The 21,612-nt window shown below is 40.9% G+C and overlaps 1 pseudogene; it reads left to right on the top strand.

Moving 5' to 3' along the window:
• Positions 1-21,612, top strand: part of LOC132401359 (uncharacterized) — a 91,590-nt pseudogene that overhangs the window by 57,743 nt on the left and 12,235 nt on the right.

The raw sequence follows: 21,612 nt of genomic DNA, 5'->3' as shown, positions 1-21,612 counted from the left end.
TGGAGGAACATGACAGAGGTGTTTAAGAAATTCTAGAGCACATACTGCAAATGTGCAGAAAATGGAGAGATGTGGACATTATATTGGTAGAAGGGGTTAGTTTAGTTAGACATTTAATTAGATTGGCACAATGTTGTGGGCTGTTCTGAGTTCTATTTAATTCATAATTGATGAATTGTGTCCCTCAATTGCCTGACTACAATGGACAAACAGTTAATTTTTGTCAAATACATTTTCTTTTGAAATCCAATTTGTGAACTTGTTCAAAAATTCGCAGTGTTATTTAACAATAATTTTGTCATCAATACATGGCTGTATTAAATTTCTTGAATGTCATTTCAGGCTTGAAAGACTACACAGCTTCCCTGGCTCTTCACACTGTGTTGGATTTCTGGGAATCTGTGGGTGTGCAAAGAATTCGAGGATATATCAAAGACCTTATGTCCCAGTCTGGTGAGAACACTTCATATAAAGGCTTCTGATTGTTTCCACAAAAGTGTGGTAGTCAGGGTACTCTTGAGATGACAATAAGGTAAATGGATTTAGATTTTGATCCTGTGGTATTTATTAGGGCTTTTCCAGGTCACTGCTGACTGTTCCTTTTTGAAAAGCGTTCTCACTAATTTTCACTATCCTTCTGCAAGCCCTTGATTTAGATACTGTTATTCAAGTGTATGAGTTGAATGTTGGTGGTTATGTTGAACTTCAGCCACATGCTTTCATGCCATAGGACCATAATACATAGGAAAAGAATTAGGCCATTCAGCCCATCGAGTCTGCTCCACCATTCTATCATGGCTGATTCATTATCCCTCTCAATCCCATTCTCCTGCCTTCTCCTTCTGACCTTTGACATTCAATAACCTATTAACCTCTGCTTTAAATATACTCAATAACTTGGCTTCCACTGCCCCCCACAGATTCACCACTCCCTGGCTAAAAGAGTTCCTCCTCAACTCTGTTCTAAAGGGACATCCCTCTGAAGTGATGCCCTCTGGTTTTAGGCTCCCCCACTACTGGATTGTTAAGGATTATTGGGATGAAGATAATGGAAGGATTTGCCTGGAGTTGTGGTGGGAAAAGAGTGGTTGCTGGGGCATTGAAAGGTAGCAAAAGTGACATAATCGTTCAAAAAAAGGACGTACAGAGATTTGTAGTAAATGAAGGTTATTCAATTCAATAACAGTGGTGGGTTAAGGTTTTAGAAACAACAATTGATGAACTGGAATCTAATTAGGAAGAAAAAACAACGTGGCATCATAAATGGGAGATCAAATTTCACTAATCTGATTGATCCCTACCACTGCCTGTAAGGGGTTTGTAAATTCTCCGCAAGGGTTTCCTCTGGGTGCTTTGGTTTCCTCCCACATTCCAGGTTAGTTGGCCTTTGTAAATTGTCCCATGATTAGGCAAGGCTGGAAGGGCCTATTCCATGCTGTACGTCAATACAATAAATTGTGAATTATTTTGATACAGGTTGAGACATTAGACATGACTTGAAAGAATGGCAGGACTAGCGACTCAACATTCCAGGGCATGATAGTTTCATATAGTTTTAGGCATAAAAGCCGCTGTGGTGGGGAGGGGGAGGGGTGGTTGGAAGAATGTTAAAGAGGAGGGACGCTGTTTTGTTGATCAAGGCTCAAGGTAACTATCATTGCAGTAAAGAGAGTGGATGACTGAGAAGGCTCTTCCAAATGGACCCAAATGGATTAAGCTTAGAAACAAATAAAGTATAATCACTTGGCTGTAATTAATCTCAACACTCATTGGCAGATAGTGGGGCCGATCTACTGGCAAATCACAAAAGTGTAAGAGGAATAGGGTGTTGTATTAGGTTATATCAACCTCCACAATATTAAGTGGGATTGTCTTAGTATGAAAGCATTAGAGGGGATGAAATTTTTAAAGTACATGCAGGAGGAATTTTTCTGCCGTTATGTATGTGGTCCTGCTAAGATGGGATAGTACTATACCTAATTCTAGGGAGTGAAAATGGGCAAGCAGATGAAGTGTCAGTGGACAATCACTTTGAGGATAATGACCATAACAGTGAGTTTCAAAGTAGTTATGGAAAGAGTTAGTTCAGAAATTCAGTTCTGAGCTAGGGCAAAGCCAATTTCAATATCTTTAGACAGGGCCAGGCAGAGATAGAGTGGATGTGGCTACCTGCAGGTAAATCTACATTTAGGAAGTGGGGAAGTTTCGGGAGTGAAATAATAAGAGTTCAGGGCCAATGTATTTTCTCAAGGATAATTGGTAAGGATTGCAAGTCCAGGGAACCCTGGATGTCAAGGGATGGTGAGGGTTAGAGTAGGTATGGAGTGCTAAAAAGCAGGAGGCTTTTCAGCAGTATAGAAGGTATTGGGGAGAGAAGGAAGGGGGATTGCTTATTATTCACATGTACTGAGGTACAGAGGAAGACTTGGTTTTGAAGACAGATCATTTCATCATGTCCGTGCGTTGTGAAGAAGAACAATAACATAACAATGCAGGCAGACAGTAAGGTGCAAGGCCATAACACGTAGATTGTCAGTTCAAGAGTCCACCTTACCATACTAGGGGATCATTCAATAGTCTTCTAACAGCATGATAGAGAGTGACTTGGAGCCAAATCGTATGTGCTTTCTGGGTTTTGTATCTTTTGCCAGATGGGAGGAGGCCGAAGAGAGAAGGTCTGGCATGGGTGAGATCTACATTAAAAAATAAATTAAGAAAGGGAAAAAGTGAGCTAAAAATATCACTGGTAATCAGATTATGGAAAATCACAATGCATCTTATATGTACATTAACAGCAAGTAGGTAGCACTGAAAGAGTGGAGCCCATTTTCAAGCAAAGGGGCAACCTGTGCATGAAGCCAGAGAAATTGAATGAGACCCAGCCTTACGACGGGCCCCTGTGGATAAAATTAAAATGGCATGGGAGCAGGATTTAAATACCTCCTTATCTGATGAGAGCTGGGACTCGATTCTCAAATCGGTTAACTCAACCTCTCTTTGTGCTCGCCATTGCCTTTTAAGATTGTTCATAGATTAAGATTGTTCATAGAGCCCATATGTCTAAATCTAAACTATCTCGATTCTACCCTGACATTAGTCCGCACTGTGATAAATGCATGAGGGGCGAGGCCTCTCTCATTCATATGTACTGGTTCTGTCCTAGCTTGGAGAAATTTTGGAAAGATGTCTTCACTACGTTATCGTGTATTCTGAATCAGCACCTAGAACCAAACCCCTTAATTGCTCTGTTCGGTTTTTGTGGCGAGGCAGATTTATGTCTGGGTCCGACCAAATGCCGAATATTATCCTTTGCCTCTCTCCTGGCTAGACGCTTGACCCTCCTCAGATGGAGAGATGTTGCCCCGCCCACTCATGCTCAATGGCTTAACAACATCATGGCCTGTTTGGACCTCGAAAAAATTCATTATTCAGTTCTTAATTCGGATCTAAAGTTCCATAAGGTCTGGGGACATTTTATCGAGTACTTTCATAACCTTCCTCTTGACTAGGGTTTTTTTTTTCTCTTCGGTCCCTTGCTTTCAGCTCCTTTTTTTTCTGGTAGAAGGCATTATTATCCTCTGTTGCTAAGTGTATTCACAGTCTGGGAGCTTGATTGTCCTGATTTATATTCTCTATATTGTGTTGTGGTTGGTCTGGAGTTTTTTTTTGTGTTGTGGGGCTTGGGGAGGTTACTAAGTTTACTTGTCTTCAATTTAGGTGCTTTTTTTTTTAAAATTCTCTTTCTTTGTATCATATTGTTATTGTATGCTTAATTTTGCACTGTATTAATGTTCCTCATTGTGATTTGGGGTTTTTTAATCTGTAAAATGTATAAAAAAAACTAATAATAAAAAAAAGTAATTGAATGAGACCTTAAATTAATACTTTTCATCTGTATTCACAAGGGTTAAAGCATTGTAGCTGGGATCTATTTGGGAAAGTGAAATTCTAGAGCATGTTAATGTTATAAAGGAGCTATTAGGCAAGAGAGATTACTGCGGCCCTGGTGGAGACATTTGACTCTTTACTTACCACAGCTGAAGTGTAAGATCAGTTGGATAGTAAATGTGGTACCTTTATTCAAGAAGGATTTAAGAGATATGCCAGATTATCACAGGTCAGTTAGACCATTGCCAGGAACAGAGAAATCATTGGGAAGAAATTCTGAAGAATAGGATTCATCTGCAGTTAGAAGGGCAGGAAATGATCAAAGAGTGTCAGCACAGATTTAGTAGTGGGAGATGCTAAAGCCTTCTACCTCTTTTTTTGAAGAGGTCACTAAATATATTGATGAGGACAGTGTGTGTGCATTATGTGGACTTCAATGTAGCTTTAGATAAGGAAACTGGTCTAAAAGGGTAGAGCCTATGGAATCTAAAACAAATTGACCGACAAATTTCACGACACATGCTGGTGATAATAAACCTAATTCTGATTCTGATTCAAAATTAGCTTAGTAATTATAGATAGAGGGTGATAGTGAAGGGTTGTTTTTGTCGTCAGAAGCCTGTGACGGAAGTGTACCACAGGGATCGGTGGTGAATCCTTGCTGTTTGTTACATGCAATACCAACTTAGATATGAATGTCAGATCATATGAATCAGCACATTCATATATCATACAAAATCTGGTGGCATTAAAAGTGAGGAATGCGGTCTAAAAGTATAGTGTGATATGAGTCAGCTGGTAAACTGGGCAGGACAATGGCAAATGGAATTTAATCCTCATAAATGTCAGGTGATGCACTTTGGGGATTGAACATATATCATGAATGATAAGGCCCTAGGGAGTATTGAGGAACAAAAGCACTTCAGTGTACTAGTCTACTGATCCCTGAAGGTAGCAGCACGGGTAGGTAGGATGATGAAGAAGCCAGTGCTTGTCTTTGTTATCCAGGATAGAGTATAAAAGCAGGGAAATCTTTGTACATTTTTATATAAAATACTGATTTTGCCACAACTAAAATTAATTTTTTGGTGGCCAAACTATAGAAAGTTTGTAATAACACTGGAGAAGATTCACCAGGATACTGCCTGGTACGGAGGGTTTCAGTTATAAGGAGAGTTTGAGTTGGTTTTCCTTGGAGCAGTGAAGGCTGAGGGAAACACAAATTTAAGAGGGGTGTGTACAGGCAGATAGAAAGAAACTCCAGGTCCAGTAGGCACATGTTTAAGAGGAAGAGGTTTAGAGATGATTTAAGGATTTTATTTTTTACGGAGGGTGTTTAAAACACTACTTGACAGAATTGAGGCTCACCGTCAGCTTGCATAAAATCATGCTTTAAAGACAGAAAATAGTGAGATGTGCTAAATGGTTATTCTTTTCTGACTAGAAGATTTGTTTCCCTAGGAGTAGACCACTACTTCATATGACTTAGATATTTGAAAGCGGAATAAAAAATTTTAAATTGCTGATCATCAGACTTGGAAATGTGTATGTTTAAGAATGACAGTCATGGACCTCAACAAGTTATAGATAGTCTAGTAAGGTGAGATGGTGATAATTTTTTCAGAAGCGACAGAGAGAGGCAGTATAGATAATGACATAGGCCTAAAGTATGTTCAGAAATGCAGAAACTTTAGAGGTTCAAGAAACTTTGAAAGTGGCAAGACATTTTGAGAAAATAGTTAACAAAATCATGTGGGATTTAAGGCTTCACAAATAGAGATACTTACATAGGTGCACGATCAGGTTGGAGAATCAGATTTGTTCTTCTTGTCGCAAGAAAGGTTGAATAGAAATTTGATAGGGTTTGACAGGACTGAAAGAAAACTGAAGTGGTTGAAACACATTTAACACACCAGGCAGCATCTGTGGAAACTGAAGCCTTTATTGGTGAGACCCTTCATCAGAACCTGGCCTGAGTGCGTCCAGCATTTTGTTTTTCCATTACATTTCCAGCATCTGTACTATTTTATGCTTTCACTTGATAGGGATATGACAGGTTTAAGTAAGGTAGACAAGAGAAGTAGGTCCTTTTAGCTGATGTTTCTAGAGTTAAGGATTTGGGGAGATGCATTCGAGAGGAGAGGAGGAATGTATTTTAATCCACAAGTGGAAATGGCCTAGAACCTAACTATGAAAATGGAAGCAGAGATGATCAACAATTTCAAAGGAAAATGTGACTAGCCCTTAAATTAAATAAACTTGCAGTAACTGATAGAATGGGAGAATACTGTTTACTGTCAAGATGAAGTCACACTCAGGTTGGAGGAACAACACCTTTATATACCAGCTGGGTAGCCTCCAACCTGATGGCATGAACATTGATTTCTCTAACTTCCGTTAATGCCCCTCCTCCCCTTCTTAGCCCATCCCTGTCAATATTTAGTTGTTTTTTTCTCTCTCTGCCCATCACTCTGCCTGCTCTCCATCTCTCTCTGGTGCTCCCCCCTCCCCATTTCTTTCTCCCGAGGCCTCCCGTCCCAGGATCCTTTCCCTTCTCCAGCTCTGTATCACTTTCGCCAATCACCTTTCCAGCCCTTAGCTTCATCCCACCCCCTCCGGTCTTCTCCTATCATTTCGCATTTCCCCCTCCCCCCACTGCTTTCAAATCTCTTACTATCTTTCCTTTCAATTAGTCCTGATGAAGAGTCTCAGCCCGAAATGTCAACAGCGCTTCTCCCTATAGATGCTGCCTGGCCTGCTGCGTTCCACCAGCATTTTGTGTGTGTTGAATGGGAGAATGAGACTGGATTTCTCTACGACAGCATGTACTTGATGAACCAGAATAATTTAATGAATTTATTTATGATGATAAACCGTGCCTTCCCCATCCACCCAGATAGTTGCATGTCAAATGAACAATGAGTATTTTTATGGATTTCAGATTCGCAGCATTTACAGTATTATTCTCTTTGTTTTAATTAGTTATTGGGTAATCATTACGTGCAGAAACCTTACCTAGCTTTTTCCTTGCAAATTAATAGGTACTGAGATATATTGTGGCATTCCTACCACTACCTATTCAAAGATTGATTATTGTTTTTAGGATGTAACGGAATCTTAGAATTAAAAGATTATGATCATTTAAATTCAACAACCGACAATCATAAATTGAAAAATTATATAAATTGTGAGAGCCCTTCAATACAGACAGATCGGGGAATCCTTGTTCATGACTCACAAAAGTATCTGGATATAGCAATTAATTCGGAGAGTTAGCAGAATATTTACTGCGAAGTGCATGGTATGCATACAGACGGGGGTGGGGGGGGGGGTAATCACTCCTGGAGCACAGAATACAGAATTCATCACTATGTATGTGGAAGTATATTAATGCATTGAAAACAGTTCAGAGGTGGTTTACTAAATAGTACTGTACCTACAACTGGGAAGATGCCTTATGAGGGAAGGAGAGGTATGTAGCTTTTCATCAGGGCAAGTAACTGTAGACGTTTTCAGAAGAAAGAAATAAAAAGTAGAATGAAGTAGGGCAGAATGAAGCATAAACTGAATCCAAATGTTGTGAATTCTTTATATTTTCCATAAAAAAGTGTCAGTTTGTATTGACTTTTGCCAAAGCTGGAAAGGAAACAATTGCCAGACTGTTAATTGGGCAGGTACCCTTTTGCATATTATTGCAGAGAAGCAGATGATACCTGACTGCTGGCCTAATCCTGTGGAGAAATTTCTCTAAAGTTGTGCTTAATAAAAAGAAATGAGTAGTATTGTCTTGGATGCAGTGGATCTGGCTTTGCCGGTGGATGATCATGGTTATCCATTTCTTTTTTATTTAATACCAAATTAACCATGGTAAACTTCATTTGGAGTACTGAAACATTGTCCAGTCTGTTGAGGTGTGGACCCTCAAAATTGCAGAGCATAATGCTCTTATAAAAGCCATTTGGGGCTGACTAATACATTGGTACCCTTTGGAAGTTCTGTTCATCAGAACACCGGACCTGCCACTGGACCTGCCTTAACGTGAGAAAGTTGTCCTGATGTCATTTACACTTGATGAGATTAGCAGTGTGCGTGACCAACTCCGCTTATTGATTGTAATTGGATACTAATATGTAATTGCTCATTCCTAGTGAAAGGAGGAGCAAACCCAGCAGCAAAATTGATGGGAGGATACGAATGAAAGGACCTCCCAAAGTTTATTGATATTTTCTGTCAGCATATAATTGCCTGACCTTTCATTGCTGGTGATTATGTTAGGGGGAAATGTTTGTCTCTCAGTATTGGCTGTAGCTAATCACGGACTGATTATACGCTGCAAACTATGCAGAGTTATGAACTTGTGCCTTGGAGGCTACTGATGACACATGACCAGTTGTATCAGAGGGAAGGGAATGTGGCTGTGCACACACTGAGTTTAATCTGTAAAAATGTCTCCACTGCCTACCACCCCCACATTTCCCTTATCTCCACGATAGCATTTTCTCTGGCTGTCATGGAGGCTGCTTAATTTTTTTTTACAGAGCTTTTCCCTGCTTCCTCAGTAACTTTATCAAAGCAGTGCTGATCTTTACACAGGGCTGCTCTTGGGAATCATGCACATTTGAACCAAAAGAAGAAATTCATCACCAGTTGGCAGCATTAAGCACAGTACATGTGGTATATTAACTCTGAAGTTCGGATCCATTGAGTCAATTGCATCAAAGGAACTGAATTTTGGAGTTAGAGTACAAAGTACTAACACTAACGTTTAGAGCTATTGATCAGGAATTAATTTATAGATAATAGACTTCTGTCTATAAAACTCATTTAATGACCTTCGAGTATCCCAAAATGCTTTAATCAATGAAATATTTTTGAAGTATAGTGATTTGTAATAGAAGGAATATACAATGCAATTTCTATACAGGAGGTTCCTCGAACATTAGTTCAATAAGAAAATGAACTGGACTTGCAGTATTCTACATTACCGATGTCCAACAGGGTCTTGCGATCACAAAACAATCACTTGTACCGTTTATTGAACCATGCACCGCCTCCACATTGCAGAGTGCATCAGATCCGGGTGACAACACGGTACGCATCAAGCCCCAGCTCCATGCTATCCAGCAACCCGATACAGGGGTAAAACCTGCAGTATTTGATGTAATTCATATGCAGCAGGTGACTCTCATTTTTAAACAACAATTGCCTAATTCTGGATATTCCCACAAGGAATTGTCCTCACCAAATCCACCGCTGAGGCCAATCGGGATCTGTATGTTTCAAATAAGTCTTCTCTCACCCTTCTAAGCTCCAGCAGGCACAAGCCTAACCTTGCCCACATTTCCTCATAAGACAACTTGCCTATTCCAGCTGTTGACCTTTTAAAACATTTCTAAACTACTTCCAGTGCATTAACGTTGTTTCTTAAATAAGAACAGTACTATACATAGAACTCCAATTATAGTCTCAGCAATTCACTATATAATTGAAGCATAACCTTATTTCCTTTGAGATCAATTCCCCCGGTAATAAACAAGTGCTTAGTAAACTTGCCAAAACAGTTGCTGTGTGCACATTGCAACTTCTTCAAATCCTGCGTGAGGACCCCGATCTCAGAATTCAGCAATCACTCACCATTTAGATATTTTTTTCAGCCTTAATCAAGCTAATTAGCTTGTTGAATTTAATTGGCTATTCATTTTTCATTGTCTTTTTTATTATAAGGTTAGAAAGTAGTAACCATAATCTTTGAGTAGATAGTCGCACTATGGCGTCCCTCAGTACTTAAATTGTAAGCGAGCCAAAATTAATCTGGTGTTTTTTCTGTCAATGTGGACAATTTCACTTTATCCCCACATTAATATCCATTTGTCATATCCATCACCTAACACGTAAGCAGGCAAAGGGATAGCAAGTCTTTATATTGTGCCCTCTTCATGGCTTAGTTTTCTACCTATCTTTATGTCAGTAGCAAATTTAACAATCTTGTTTTTAGTGCCTTTTTCCAAACCATTTATGTAAATTATAGAAGACTGAGGCCAATTCCCAGAAAAATCTTGCCGATAAGAAAAACACCCAATTATATCAAGTTTTGTTTAGCCAGCCAATCTTCTATCTCAGGAATTTATTATATCCTACCACTATGTGCTTCTGTTTTCCACAATAATTTTTAATACCATGGCTTATCAAAATCCTTTTAGCTTAGTAAGAATAGTACAAAATTGGAAGCTCAGTTTTGGATTAGGACAAGCTACTAATAGTGCTGATAACCTAAGACAATAGCCAGGACAGAGGTGGAAAAGGAAGCAAACATATAGAATTGATATAAGTATGTTATCTGAGGAAGTTAGATGGACCAAAATGTAGATGCCTGAAAGTATGTACCTCCAGGCTCCAACAGCTTCTGCCCCACTGTAATAAGAACATAGAACACTACCACATAGTACAGGCCCTTCACCCACAAAATTATCCTCTAAGATCAAAATAACTCTTCCCTCCTACATAGACGTCCATTTTTCTATCATCCTATCCGAGAGATTCTTAAGTGCCCTCAATATATCTTACTCTCCCACCACCTCTGGTAGGGCATTCCATGCACTCACTATGTGTAAAGAACTTACATCTGACATACCCTCTATACTTTCCTGCAATCACCACAATCATCATAAAATTATGCCCCCTGATATTCGCCATTTCCACCCTAGGAAAAAGTCAGAATCTGAATCAAAATCAGGTTTAATATCACTGGCATACGTCATAAAAGTTGTTGTCTTTGTCCATAGACAGATATATATATAAATAGTTAAATTAACTAAATAGTGCAAAAGTAGAAATAAAAAAGTAGTGAGGTAGTGTTCATGGGTTGAATGTCCATTCAGAAATTGGATGGCAGAGGGGAAGAAACTGTTCTTGAATCATTGAGTATGTTTTAGGCTTCTGTACCTGGAGGTAGCAATGAGAACGAGACCTGACCAAGGTGATACGGGTCCTTAATGATGGATGCTGCCTTTTTGAGGCATCGCTGCTTGAAGAGGTCCTGGATAATACAGAGGCTAGTGCCCATGATAGAGCTGACTAAATTTCCAACTCTCTGCAGCTTATTTCCATCCTATACAGTAGCCCCATCCCAAACCAGTTGGTGATGATGCAATCTCTGTCTGTCCACTTGATCTGTGCCTCTTATCATCTTGTACACCTCTATCATTTCTTTTTTTCCCCTCTTTCTTTTTGTATTTGCAGTTTATTGTGTTTATATTTGCACATTGGTTGTTGATCATCCTATTGGGTGCGGTCTTTCACTGATTCTATCGTGTTTTTTTTATATCTTAAGATCCATTCATGGCTAACTGTTGACATGATGTTGACTGTCGATTTTTCCACTCTCTTCACTACTTAAGCAGAACAAGACCTTTAGGAGCTGAACTCTCGAGTGTGGAAGTCAAGGAAGGCAAGAGTCAAATTAATAATCTGACAGAGACAGTGTTCTGACTTAGTGCCAATGTCAAGGCTGAACACAATCCTTAATGTTCAAACCTGGAAATCAAGGTCACCAAGCATACCTAGATCAAGATGCAAAAGGATCCTAGGACTACACTTACTTTTGGACAGTTATATTACTAATTCTCAAGTATTACTGGACCTTAACACAACAGTTAGCACAACACTATCGCACCTCAGAGCATTTTGGACTCTCCACGTGTCCTCCCGATGGACTGTCTGGGTTTTCCTCGGCTCCGGTTTCCTCCCACAGTCCAAAGACGTACTCGGTAGGTAAAGTGGTCATTGTAAATTGTCCTGTCATTAGGCTAAGGTTAAATGGCTCAAAGGGCCAGAAGGACCTACTCCACACTGTATCGCCAAAGAGAAGTAAATACATTTAACACCTTAATATGTGTTATGATTGGTACTTAAATAATCAAATGATGGGATTTAGAAGTGCACAAGGTTACTTTTGGATCAATATCTATATCCAGCTAGTCAATTTCTGTATAAAAACGGCATATCTTTGTTCAAACTTCAGAACAGTTTACAACTTTGAAGTTTTCCAAATCACTGACTCATTTTAGCCATGAATATCCAATCCCTTTGCACTGCCATTGCTTAACAAGGTCACATGAGGACCCTCCACTTCCTTCTGGAAGAGAGAACCATTCCCCTCTTCCATCTGCACTCCATTCTTCTCACTGAGCTATCAGTGAACAACAGTGGTGGTAGGTGTAATCAAAAGGTCCATTACAGCTGGAAGTAGACATTGCATATTTTATCACATGAATAATTATGTGAATAATGCCGCATATTCTTCACTTCTGCACTAACGTGAAATGAAACAGAAGGGTTTGGGCCATTTTTGTAATGAGTGCTATTTCTATAGTAAAAGGACATAGCCATTTAAATTATGTGTTGCATGTGAGCTCAATTTCAATGGTTAAGAGAAGTTTGGATAGGTACATGGATTGTAGGGGTATGGAGGGCTATGGTCCTGGTGCAGGTTTACAGAAGTAGACAGTTTAAATGGTTCAGCATGGACTAGATGGGCCGTAGGGCCGGTTTCTGTGCTGTACTTTTCAATGGCTCTATATTTGCTCCTGTGGGAGTCAGCATAGGTTCAATATGCTGAATAATCATCAGCATCATTATAATCATAAGATATAAATGAATATATATGCACACATGGATACAGTATATGAAAATGCATTGCGGTTAATTTGCAGGCATATGCTGACCCATACCCAGGAACCTAGAGAGTCCAGTGACTGGCATGTCTGGGCTAACATGCCCAAGTCCTGAGCAGTGGACCACATGAAGCCTTGTTTGTAGCATAATGGCATTCCATGCAGTCAGATCAAAATCACGAGTGTGATCAAAGTTTTCGTTCAAATATCTGAACCAATGTGAACTGTTCAAAAGTTATGAAACTCTGCTTAGGGCACATGTGGAGTTTTGCTTTCAATTCTGGCCACCTCATTCTAGGAAAGATGTAGAGGTCATGGAGAGGGTTGAGAAAAGGTTTACTGGGATGCTGCCTTGTTTAGAGAACATGTGCTTTCAGGAGAGTTTGTATAAACTTGGTTTGTTTTCTCTGGTATGGGAGAACTGAGGGGAGACAGGATAGAAACTTGTAAAATTATGGGAGACATACACAAACAACTGGTGTCTTTTACCTAAGGTTGAAATGGCTATTACTAGAGGGCATGCATTTAAGATGAAGGTGGGGGGGGGGGGGGGGAGTTCAGAGATGGAAGAGGAGGCCAGTTTTGGATCCAGAAGGTCGAGATGAAGGGAGAGATGCAGTAACTGAAAGCAACACTGTCAGTCGGTTTAAAATGGGCACCAAGGACGGTGTGACGCGTTGTTTAAAGTGAGTGGGGGAGAAGGAGTGAATGACATGGGTTTTTGGCTAATGCTGACTTCCAAAGCAAAAGGATATTCGCTTGGAGCCTCTTCCCTCTTCACATGGATTGTCCTGAGTATGAATTGCTGCAAATGACTTGGTCAGTGACTCGGCCTTCCTTCTTTCAGTGACAGACATTTTGCCCTTATCAATCAATGCTGGACTATTGTCCCTACGAGTTCCCAAACCCCATTTTCTTAATCACTTAAAGGATCTGGAGTCCTGTTGCTAGCTTCAGAGAGCAACACTCGGGTGTGTTCTGTCATTCCAGAAGTAGTTGCAGGTTGCTCATAGGAATGCGGTCCGGGAGTTCTACAGGCTGGGGAGGAGAGAGCAGTCCAGTCATTGCTGCTGTCTCGGGCTGGCAACGAATTACAGGACATCCTCTTGGTTCAGTGCGATAAGTTCTTGGAGCATTTAATGACACTGGATTGAGACTTATGTTTGCAGGATGACATTAGGAAAGCGCAGTCTGGTTGGTGGCAGTAATGCACCTTTAAGTTGGACAGCCAACCGCCATTAAAAGATGGATGAAGTTCAGAGGTGATGTATGGGGGCAGAGAGAGGTGGTAATGCACTGCCAGGAGATGGAAGCAGTAGAGTTGTTAAAGAGGCTCTTACATAGGCAGATGAATATGCAGAAGATAAAGGGATAGGATCGTATACAGGCACAAGTGATTAGATGTCATTAGCTTAATTAGTTTGGCACACCATCACTGTCCAAAGACCCTCTTCCTGTGCTGTACCTTCTGTTCCCTGTTCCTAATCCAGTAACGATTATTGTTCCTTTCACTGTAGATTTCCTGGAGTATTTCATAATACTCTAAAACAAAAGACTCAAGGAATTGCAATGGAATTTTGAATTTTCTAGATCAAGCATCCCCAACCTTTTTAATGCCATGGGTTCCTGCCGTTAACCAAGTGGTTCGTGGACCCGAGGCTTGGGTTGTGTTGGGCCTCACCCTGGCAGCAGAAGGGGGCCTAGGATGCTCAGGTCAGTGTGGGAATGCAAAGCAGAATGGGAATGGCATGCAACTGGGAACTTGGGGTGGCCATTGTGGACTGGACATACATGCTCTGTAAAAAGTAGCTTGTATGAACCTTGAGTCTTCCAATTTTACATAACCCACCCCTCTGATGGGCTGTTCCCCACTTCCAAACCTCCAGATTTTTCCCATGTTTGTCCCCTTTTCCTACCCTCCCCCTTCCTGGTTCCATCCATCCACTGTCCACAAAATTCATGGACAGGTTCACCACACTCTCTTCCACAGCTCTGTTTCCAACTGCCATTTCCCTCTCCTGGAATTCCCAATCTCCGCCTTTTTATCAGAACCCCGGATTGGCAGCCCTTTGTGTTCTTGATTATCTCCCCTCCCCCAGTTTGCTCTTTGCACCATCTGCCTCTCAATATTTTGTCCTCCCCCTCCATCTGTTACTCACCTGCCATTTCATCCCAACTCCACCCCACTCCCCTCCTATCCAACATCACCTGCCTGTCATTTTACACCCCTCCTCAGTCCACCAATCACCTTGCCACTCTTGCCTTGCCACTCCCCTTCCCTGGACTGTCACTTCACCTCTCCAACTCTTAGCCCTGATGCAACGTTTCAGCAGAAAACGTTCACAATTCCTTTCCTCCTGCAGACGCCACTTGAACCGCTGGGTACCTGCAGCAGTACGTTACTCTAAAACTAAACGCTAATATGCAGTACGATTTCTAAGCAATTATGTAAGTACTTGGTTGTTAGTGTCTGAGGTATCCGTTTGAAGAAATTGGCACAGGTCTGCTGTGGTGTTTAATGCGATCATGGCTAAAATGCTGAAGTAACAAGAAACTCCATTAATTCTTGCAAAATACATTGTTAACAACTGAAACTCCCTCGGAAAAAAAGAGCAGTGGGAGGCATTTTGTAAGATACTGAAGGCCTTTGGGAGTCAATTTGAACCACATTGTTAGATGTTATTATCATTACAACATTAGACCAGGACATTCCTTTCTTTTGGGAGCTAGCCATTGTTTAATCATTTCACTTTGAAAAATCCAGCCACATAAAGTCAGACTAGAGCAGGAAAAAGACCAAATGATTTTAGTGAACCTGCAGTAATAAATCTGTACTGCATTGTGTCATTGGTGCCTCATTCACACTTCAGCTTTCTCTCCCACAGACTCTGTCTGGTTCGGGTCTGAAAAGGGGTGGGAGAGGTTACACAGGCTGCAGCTACATCACCAAGCAATGCAGAAAGGGACGGGCATGTGGATGCCCAGGTCAGGAGTCAGCAACCATTAGATAGCAGGAAAATATTGGGTGTGGTAAACAGACTGTGGAGATTTAGGAATGGTTGGCTGCACCCACCACTGAGAGGCAATCAGCAGGTGGGTGAGGTCTTCTTCCAGGCTAGGATTGTATGAAGGCGAGCGGCTATTTATCAACTGAAACTATATGAACACAATAAGATGTATCTTTTTAAAAGTATTTAAGAAATGTACTGTATATTCAAGGTTCATTTATTGTCAAAGAATGTGTAAATTATACAACCTTCAGATCTGCTTGCTCACAGGTAGCCACAAAGCCAGAAACCTGAAAGAACCCAATTAAAGAAAAAAAAGTATAAAAATAAAAATAAAACACCAACCCTCTGTGCAAGAGGAAAAATATAAAAATCATGCAAACAATTGAAGCGGATAACAGCATTTGAAACCAAAACTTGAGTGCTCAGATCCATACCCCAGAGCAGCCTGGAGTAGGCCCAAAGCCTTGCTTATCAGTTCATCATAGAAACAGAAAACCTACAGCACATTACAGGTCCTTTGGCCCACAAAGCTGTGCTGAACATGTCTTCAACTTAGAAAAAACCTAGGGTTACCCATAGCCCTCTATTTTTCTGATTTCCATGTACCTGTCCAGGACTCTCTTAAAAGACCCTATCGTATCCGCTTCCACCACCATTGCTGCACTCACCACACTCTGTGTAAAAAAAACTTACTCCTGGTATCTCCTCTGTACCTACTCCCTAGCACCTTAAAACTGTGCCCTTTCATATTAGTCATTTCAGCCCTGGGAAAAAGCCTCTGACTATCCACACAAGCGATACCTCTCATCATCTTATCAGGTCACCTCTCATCCACCAACAATCCAAAGAAAAAAGGCCGAATTCTCTCAACCTACTCTCATAAGGGATGCTCCCCAATCCAGGCAACATCCTTGTAAATCTCCTCTGCACCCTTTCTATGGCTTCCACATCCTTCCTGTAGTGAAGCAACCTGAACTGAGCACAGTACTCCAAGTGGGGTCTGACCAGGGTCCTATATTGCTGCATTATTACCTCTCATCTCCTAAACTCAGTCCCATGATTGATGAAGGCCAATGCACCATCTGCTTTCTTAACCACAGAGTCAACCTGCGCAACAGCTTTGAGTGTCCTATGGACTCAGACCTCAAGATCCCTCCGATCCTCCACACTGCCAAGAGTCTTACCATTAATACTATATTCTGTCATCATATTTGACCTACCATATGAACCACCTCACACTTATCTGGGTTGAACTCCATCTGCCACTTCTCACACAGTTCTGCATCCTATCAATGTCACACTGTAACCTCTGACAGCCCTTTACACTATCCACAACACCCCCAATCTTTGTGTCATCAGCAGATTTACTAACCCATCCCTCTACTTCCTCATCCAGGTCATTTATAAAAATCATGAAGAGTAGGGGTCCCAGAACAGATCCCTGAGGCACACCTCTGGTCATCAACCTCCATGCAGAATATGACCCGTCTACAACCGCTCTTTGCCTTTTGTGGGCAAGCCAGTTCTGAATCCACAAAGCAATGTCTCCTTGGATCCCATTCCTCCTTACTTTCTCAATAAGCCTTGCATAGGGTACCTTGTCAAATGTCTTGCTGAAATCCATATACACTGCATCTACTGCTCTACCTTCATTAATGTGTTTAGTCAAATCCTCAAAACATTCAATCAGACTCTTAAGGTATGGCCTGCCTTTCACATAGCCATGCTGACTATTCCTAATCATATTATGCCTCTCAAAATGTTCATAAATCCTGCCTCTCAGGATCTTCTCCATCAATTTACCAACCACTGAGGTAAGAATCACTGGTCAATAATTTCCTGGGCTATCTCTACTCCCTTTCTTGAATAAGGGAACAATATCCGCAACCCTCCAATCCTCCGGAACTTCGCCCGTTCCCATTGATGATGCAAAGATCATCACCAGAAACTCAGCAATCTCCTCCCTCGCCTCCCACAATAGCTTGGGGTACATGTCGTCTGGTTCTGGTGACTTATCCAAGTTGATGCTTTCCAGAAGCTCCTGCGCATCCTCTTTCTTAATATCTACATGCTCAAACTTCTCAGTCTGCTGTACGTCATCCCTATGATCGTCAAGATCCTTTTCTGTAGCGAATACTGAAGCAAAGTATTCATTAAGTACCCCTACTATCTCCTCTGGTTCCATACACACTTTTCCACTGTCACATTTGATTGGTCCTATTCTCTCACATCTTATCCTCTTGCTCTTCACATACTTGTAGAATGCCTTGGGGTTTTCCTTAATCCTGCTCGTCAAGGCCTTCTCATGGCCTCTTCTGGCTCTCCTAGTTTCTTTCTTAACCTCCTTCCTGCTAACCTTATAATCTTCTAGATCTCTATTATTACGTAGTTTTTTGAACCTTTCTTATGCTCTTCTTCTTGGCTAGATTTACAACAGCCTTTGTACCCCATGGTTCCTGTACCCTACCATCCTTTCCATCTCATTGGAATGTACCTATGCAGAACTCCACCTGAATATGCCCTGAACATTTGCCACATTTCTTCCATAGATTTCCCTGAGAACATCTGTTCCCAATTTATGCTTCCAATTTCCTGCCTGATAGCCTCATATTTCCTCATACTCCAATTAATACTCCAATTTCCTAACTTGTCTGTTCCTATCCCTCTCCAATGCTGTGGTAAAGGAGATAGAATTGTGATCACTATCTTCAAAATGTTCTATCCTTGTTACTATTGGGTGGTCTATAAAAAAACACCCAGTAGAGTTATTGACCCCTTCCTGTTCCTAACTTCCACCCACAGAAACTCCATAGACAATCCCTCCTTGCCTTCCTCCTTTTCTACAGCCGTGCCCCTGAGCCATCCAGGTCTCTGTAAAGGTCACAACATCATAGCTCCAAGTACTGATCCACACTCTAAGCCCATCTGCTTTATTCATAATACTCCTCGCACTAAAATAGACACACCTCAAACCTTCTCTGTCACCTGCCTATCCTCCCTTTTGGACTGTCTCCAAGCTTTCTGTATTTGTGAGCCAACCTCCCTTTCCTCTGTCACTTCAGTTTGGTTCCAACCCCCCAGCAATCCTAGTTTAAACTCTCCCCAATAGCCTTAGCAAACCTCCCTGCCAGGATATTGGTCCCACTGGGGTTTAAGTACAACCTGTCCTTTTTGTACAGGTCACCCCTGCCCCAAAAGAGACCCAATGATCCAGAAATCTGAATCCTTGCCCCCTGCTCCAATCCTTCAGCCACACATTTATCCTCCACCTCATTCTATTCCTATACCCTTGGTCACGTGGCACAGGCAGTAATCCCAAGATGACTACCTTGTGGTCCTGCTTCTCAACTTCCTTCCTAACTCCCTGTAGTCAGCTTTCAGGACCTCCTCCCTTTTCCTACCTATGTTGTTGGTACCAATATGTACCACAACCTCTGGCTGTTCTCCTTCTCACTTCAAGATATTGTGGACACGATCAGAAACATCCCGGACCTTCAGCTTGTTGTTTAATTGCTTTCATGACATTAATAGCCAGAAGATCGGTTTTATTTAAATGGAAAGATTCCAATCCACCTACCACATTTCAATGGTTTTCCCAAACGATTGCATGTTTAAATCTGGAAAAGATTAGGGGACCCCTAATGTTAAATGGGGTTAAATGGACCCCTCGGTTAAATTTGAAGAAACCTGGAAGCCATTTATTCAATATTTTCATATGATGTAAGTTGACCCTTTCTGAATCCTTTTTTCAGTAATTTTTTTTATGTATAGAGGAGCGGAGTTAATGACAAAATGTAATTCTAACCGATGAATTATGGCAACCCAATCTTTGTAATTTTTTTTTAGGTTAGTTTGTTTTAGTTTGGGGTTTTTTTTTCTTTTTCTCTTTTTTTATAATTATAATTATCTTTTTCATGGTTAATTACTAAGAGATTGGGAAGTTAGACTCCATTTGTTACTTGGAATATGTGTTTCTACATGTTAACCGTTATTAACGTATTCCTGATCTCTATGTATTAGTATTAATATTGTTTATCGGAAACTTAATTAAAAGATTGAAAAAGAAAGAAAGAAAGATAGATAGATAGATAGATCCCGGACCCTGGCACCTGGGAGGCAAACTGCCATCCGAGATTCTTTCCTGCATCCACAGAATTGCCTGTCTGACCCCCTAACTATAGAGTCCTCTATCACTACTGCCTTCCTCTTCCCTTCCCTACCCTTCTGAGCCACAGGGCCAGACTCTGTGCCAGAGGCATAGCCTCTGTTGCTTTTTCCAGGTAGGCCGTCCCCCCAACAGTACTCAAACAGGAGTACTTATTGTCTGTCTCTCCAGGCCCCGGTGTGACTACCTGCCTAAAGCTCCTCTCTATCATCTCCTCACTTTCCCTGACCAGATGAAGGTCATCGAGCTGCTTCTCCAGTTCCCTAAAACGGTCCCTGAGCAGCTGCAGCTCGACGCACCTGATGCAAATGTGGCTGTCCAGGCTGGGAGTCTCCCAGACTTCCCATATCTGACACCGAGCACAGAACACCGGCCTCACACACATTCTTGCTTTCTGTATTCTATACAGGTAACCTACCTAGCCTCGACCTGTTATCGCCGAAGCCCCTCTGAGCCAAAGCCTTTTACTCTGTCTCCTGCTCCTCCAACGTCCGCTCTATAAAGCTGTCTCCTTTTAAACTCTTCTCACTGTTCTCACTGGCTGATGTCCATGCGCTTTCACAGTCGTGCCCTGATCAAACTGCTGAAGAAAAATCATGTGGAGCTTACATTGTTCGTTGTCTCTCGTAAATAAATATGCCTGCCAATATTTTACCACTATTAACAGAACTCAGTATAGCCTTTCTGAAGTTTGTCTGCCAGATCTGCAATGCTACTACAATTATTTAAAATTCATCCCAAAATATTAGCATGCTCTAAATCATCCTTCAAAAGCCAAGAAGAGACAACTATATTGTTGTGTCTTGTTCTCTTCTTCCTATGTTCAGACACAGACATGTGACCTTTATGTTGGTGTAATTCAAATTGTAAACTTATTTTAATGTAACAATGACATGCTCACACATCATTCAGCTTTCTCTTGACAAGTAAAATGGATTTTAACTCCCTTTTTCATCTTTAACATTTGTGGTCCTGATACATATCAGTCCAAAATGCTAACAGACTGTTTTCTCATTTTACTAGCTCTCAGGAAGAGCCCAGACTAATTTCTCTCCCTACTAATGTTGCTCGGTCTGCTGAATGCTTCCAACACTCTCTGCTTTGGTTTCACAACTTCGACAGTGCAAAGTTCAAAATTAATTTATTATCAAAGTACATATATGTCACTATATACTACCCTAGAAAGGAAGATATATATTAGGAAGACATTTGATTAAAAGTTTTTGATATGCAGCTACAATACTTCTTTCTGTCTCTACAAATATTGCCTAGCATCCTATGTTTTCTAATATTTTCTGTTTGTTTTTAAATTTTGGATTTCAGCATCTGCCCTTTGCTGCTTTTGAAATGAGCATATGTCAGGCATCACATAAATGCACCAGAAGGTGTGTAGAGAAAAAGTAGGAGTGACAGTAAAACAGAAATTAGGAAAGCAGAGAGAGAGTAAAGAAAAAGTAAAAACCAAAGAAAATCCAATGTTTTAAGTACGTGAAGAGCAAGAAGATATGAAATAACATAGTAAAGACTATAATAAACCATAATCTCTGACCTTCTGTATGAAGTCAGAGATTAATTTTTTGATCAATAAAAATACTGCAACTGGAGGAAATCAGCTGGACAAGCAGTATTTGATGGGGCAAAGGAACTGTCGAAGTTTTGAGGTGATGAATTTTTGAGACTAGCTTCAGAAAAATAAGAGCTTATGTTGTAGTTACGGTCAAGGACTCATCATCATTATGAGCCATATCGTATGACGTGGGCAATCATGACCTATGATGGGCAAAGACTAGATGAGATAAACATTGTAAAACAGTAAACTTTGGTCATTCTTGAAATGGATATACTGGCAGGTGCATCTGAAATAGGTCCTGGCTAT

This window comes from Hypanus sabinus, chromosome 10 (assembly GCF_030144855.1).
Source record: "Hypanus sabinus isolate sHypSab1 chromosome 10, sHypSab1.hap1, whole genome shotgun sequence".
NCBI lineage: Eukaryota > Metazoa > Chordata > Chondrichthyes > Myliobatiformes > Dasyatidae > Hypanus > Hypanus sabinus.
This window is presented reverse-complemented; position numbering and strand designations above follow the sequence as displayed.